The sequence below is a fragment of the Sander lucioperca genome, chromosome 9 (assembly GCF_008315115.2).
Source record: "Sander lucioperca isolate FBNREF2018 chromosome 9, SLUC_FBN_1.2, whole genome shotgun sequence".
Taxonomy (NCBI): Eukaryota; Metazoa; Chordata; class Actinopteri; order Perciformes; family Percidae; genus Sander; species Sander lucioperca.
This window is the reverse complement of record NC_050181.1, coordinates 26,897,488-26,902,648: the sequence shown is the minus strand read 5'-3', so window position 1 is coordinate 26,902,648 and position 5,161 is coordinate 26,897,488.

The following is a 5,161-nucleotide window of genomic DNA, read 5'->3' as shown; positions in this document are numbered from 1 at the left end:
TTTCAGAATAAACTCAGCTTTCTTTTCAGTGGGGCCCAAATTAGCTCTAGAGCAATATGGAAAGGGTTAATCTGGCCCTAAAGATGAAAAGTTGATGTTAGCTTTTTAAAATTCTTAAAATCTGTTGTGAAAACATTTAAACCTTTTGTCATGTGATCGACTTGTTTTGGTTCTAGTTTTAGTCGTGCAACAGAAAATTCAGATTGGACAGATAGTCTAGCTAGCTGTCTGGATTTACCCTGCAGAGATCTGAGGAGCAGTTAACCATAGTCCTCAGAAATCCACCGGAGGTTAGAACGCCAACACTATGGAGATCATATACATATATAGAGTATATGCTGCAGACCAGGCACACAACTTAGCACTTTAGATAACTGTATATTTTGTACACATGTTCACAACAGTTTCACCTGTACTTTTACCGTACCGGCCACTGGAAAGATCATAACCCTGCAGGTCAAATGTTATAGTATTTAAATCAAACATAGTAACAGTTCTGCTTTGAAAAATGACTTGGTTTTCATCTTACAAATGCAAATGTACATGAGGCCACCTGAAATATACTGTACATGAATTTGACAGTCTGACAAAACTGATATGTTAATATTTATCATTTAAACATTTTCCTTTTTTTACTTACAAGATAGCTGTTCAAAATTACAGCAATGTTTTGTACATAAATCATTTTAGGTTTCCATGGTAGCAGAGAGGTCTACATACAGCCTCATGTCTATACAAAGTTGCTTTAATAAGCTATCACATATACAGAAAGACTGACAGTAATGGATGTTACAGCTCCAATCCTTCCCATAACAGATACACTTAAAAAGTGATTTTTTTTCTTATTATCTTACAAAAAATATAAAATGCATCCCATTTGCTGAACTGAACAGAACTAAAGCGTCACTACAAAAGCAGCTTGGGCCTTGAAACACTAAGACTACACAATGACTTTGTCATTACAAGAAATAATCTGAATATGTAGTTATTCATGTAAGGAAGCCCTCATTACAAGCACTACAGATTAATTTTACAGCTTCTGTTGGCCACACCAGCACTCCACTAATGCATTGGGATACGCAACCAAATCAAAAAAGAAAATGTATAAACACAGTAACAGTGACATTATGAAATAAAGCCTCTGCCAAATACACACACACACACACACACACACACACACACACACACACACACATACACATGCACGCCTAACTCTGCACACAAAATAAGGTTAAACTGTATTACGCCTAAAGTGCCAAAATGCTCAAATGGTCATGTCTCTCTCCCCAACACACACACACACATACACACACACACACACACACACTTATCGCTGGTGGTTTCCTCACATCTCTACATGATCTGTGTTTGAAGGCACGACAGCCTCTGTGGTTATAGACACCTTTAAAGGTCATTGGTTACTTGATAGGCAGCCTGATTAGTCAATGTTTCCTATGAAGATGAGATAAAGATGTCATGTTTGTTAAAAAAAAACGCAAACGTCTGGCACCCAGGTAGCTCAGTTGGTAGAGCGGGCGTCCATATGTAGAGGTTTACTCCTCGACGCATCGGGCCTGGGTTTGACTCCGACCTGCAGCTCTTTGCTGCATGTTGTTCCCTCTCTCTCTCCCCTTTCATGTCTTCAGCTGTTCTGTCAAATAAAGGACTAAAAATGCCCAAAAAATAGTAATAAAAAAACCTCAAAGGTCTAAGGTGATTTTTATCATTTTTTTTACATATCTTCTTACAGTAAATTCATCTTTTAAGGGTATTTGCATATAGCCTTATACCCATGTATTTTATATCAGCATTTTCAGAATAAACACAGCTTTCTTTTCAGTGAGGCCCAAATTAGCTCTAGAGCAATATGGAAAGGGTTAATCTGGCCCTAAAGATGAAAAGTTGATGTTATCTTTTGAAATTCTTAAAATCTGTTGTGAAAACATTTAAACCTTTTCTCATGTGATCGAATTGTTTTGGTTCTTGAGATATGTTTTCCAAAGTATTAGGTTCACAAAAGTAGTATAATCTGTGAATACAATAGTAGATAAATGTATAATATGTGTCTAAAATGAAATGTTGTACCATATATGACTTCATACTGCATATCAAGCTTCATAGGATGTGTCCAAATGAAAAGTTACTACAGGTTTTTTTTTAACTAAATATTTATTCAATATGAAAAACAGAAAAAGTACAATATTAACATAAACCCTGGCAGAGATGGAGGTGTTGACTGATGGTAAGATTCTTCATGGGATCTGGTGGAGATGGGTGGTGATCTGTAGGTTACCTGGTGCTAGTCTCGCTTTGCCAGACCTTCCTCCACAGCGTTGCGGAGGAAGGTCTGAATAGTCCACACAGTATTCTGGGATGGAAGAAAAACGTGCTCTAGTTTATTGGCATTTCTTTAAACCAATCACTATCGTGCTAAGTGCCGGAAGGAGCCACGGTGCGTCTGCTAAATAGTCTCAGGAAGGAACTTGTTTTGGTGGAAGATGTGTACGTTCAAAAGTAGTTTTAGTCGTGCAACAGAAAATTCAGATTGGACAGATAGTCTAGCTAGCTGTCTGGATTTACCCTGCAGAGATCTGAGGAGCAGTTAACCATAGTCCTCAGAAATCCACCGGAGGTTAGAACGCCAACACTATGGAGATCATATACATATATAGAGTATATGCTGCAGACCAGGCACACAACTTAGCGCTTTAGATAACTGTATATTTTGTACACATGTTCACAACAGTTTCACCTGTACTTTTACTGTACCGGCCACTGGAAAGATCATAACCCTGCAGGTCAAATGTTATAGTATTTAAATCAAACATAGTAACAGTTCTGCTTTGAAAAATGACTTGGTTTTCATCTTACAAATGCAAATGTACATGAGGAGGCCACCTGAAATATATTGTACATGAATTTGACAGTCTGACAAAACTGATATGTTGATATTTATCATTTAAACATTTTCCTTTTTTTACTTACAAGATAGCTGTTCAAAAATACAGCAATATTTTGTACATAAATCATTTTAGGTTTCCATGGTAGCAGAGAGGTCTACATACGGCCTCATGTCTATACAAAGTTGCTTTAATAAGCTATCACATATACAGAAAGACTGACAGTAATGGATGTTACAGCTCCAATCCTTCCCATAACAGATACACTTAAAAAGTGATTTTTTTACAAAAAATATAAAATGCATCCCATTTGCTGAACTGAACAGAACTAAAGCGTCACTACAAAAGCAGTTTGGGCCTTTGAAACACTAAGACTACACAGTGACTTTGTCATTACAAGAAATAATCTGAATATGTAGTTATTCAAGTAAGGAAGCCCTCATTACAAGCACTACAGATTAATCTTACAGCTTCTGTTGGCCACACCAGCACTCCACTAATGCATTGGGATACCCAAGCGACAGATAGTGTAGCTAGCTCTGAGGAGCAGAAATCCACCGGAGTTTAGAATGCCAACACTGTGGTGGTCATATATATATATATATATATATATATATATATATATATATATATATATATATATATATATATATATATATATATATATATATAAGGGCTCGATCGATTCAAAATTTAAATCTAATTAATTACATACTCTGTGATTAATTAATTGAAATTAATCGCATACATAATTAATGGTGCCTGAACCGATACTTTTTAAGAAAGTAAAAAGAGAAAAGGAAAAAAAAGGGTACTAAACAACAGTTGGTGACATTAAAGAACGGCTTGTTTATTGCTAAGGCCATATGGTCAAAATTAAATGATTTAATAATAATGTATAACAATAACTTATTTCGCTAGTAAATTGCTGTTGAACGACAAAAACAACCACCAGATGGGAAAAGGACATTTACAATAACACAAATGCACCACGAAGCTGTAGTTTACCAGTTTCATTGAACCCACCGTCTGTGTTGTTTCTCCAACGGCAGCTGCAGACTGTTACATACCTACATGTTGAATCCTCTACAGTAAAACACAGTCAAACTTTACACCGTTTAGCGTTAGCTGTCAGCATTTTAACTGTGTTTAATCCAGCTACAAGCTAGCGGTAGGCTAACGTTAGCTGCTGTTGAGTATAGTGTTAACTAGCGTCCTGTGCATCGGTGTTTGTGTTACCTGTATCGTCTGTTTCAGACATATCAGTGGCACCAGATTTCGGTAGCCAGGGTTGGCAGGAAGAAGATAAATGTTCCAATTAATGATCCACGCAGCACATTCTCATCTCCCTCCTTCATTTTACAGTCCAATGGAGGCTAGAACGGCTCCGGGTCAAACCTCAATATGGAATAGATTAATCTGCGATATTTTTTTTAACGCATTATTTTTTCTCAGATTAATTAATCGAAATTAACGCGTTATTTTGACAGCCCTAATATGTATGTACATATATATATACACTCACCTTGAAGATTATTAGGAACACCCTACTAATAGCGTATTTGACCCCCTTTCGCCTTCAGAACTGCCTTAATTCTTCGTGGTATTGATTCAACAAGGTGCTGGAAGCATTCTCTAGAAATGTTGGTCCATATTGATAGGATAGCATCTTGCAGTTGATGGAGATTTGTGGGATGCACATCCAGGGCACGAAGCTCATTTTCCTGGAGATGAGTGGTACCCGGTGGGGTCTTCTGCTGGTGTAGCCCATCAGCCTCAAGGTTGTGTGCTTGCTGCATACCTCGGTTGTAACGAGTGGTTATTTGAGTCAAAGTTGATCTTCTATCAACTGGAATTAGTCGGCCCATTTTCCTCTGACCTCTAGCATCAACAAGGCGTTTTCACCCACAGGACTGCCACATACTGGATGTTTTTCCTTTTTCAGACCATTCTTTGTAAACCCTATGAAATAAATGAATGTGCATGAAAATCCCAGTAACTGAGCAGATTGGAAAATACTCAAACCAGCCCGTCTGGCAGCAACATCCATGCCACGCTCAAAGTTGCTTAGATCACCTTTCTTTCCCATTCTGACATTCAGTTTGGAGTTCAGGAGATTGTCTAGACCTGGACGACACCCCTAAATGCATTGAAGCAGCTTCCAAGTGATTGGTTGATTAGATAATTGCATTAACAAAAAATTGAACAGGTGTTCCTAATAATCTTCAAGGTGAGTGTATATATATATATACAGTTGTGTT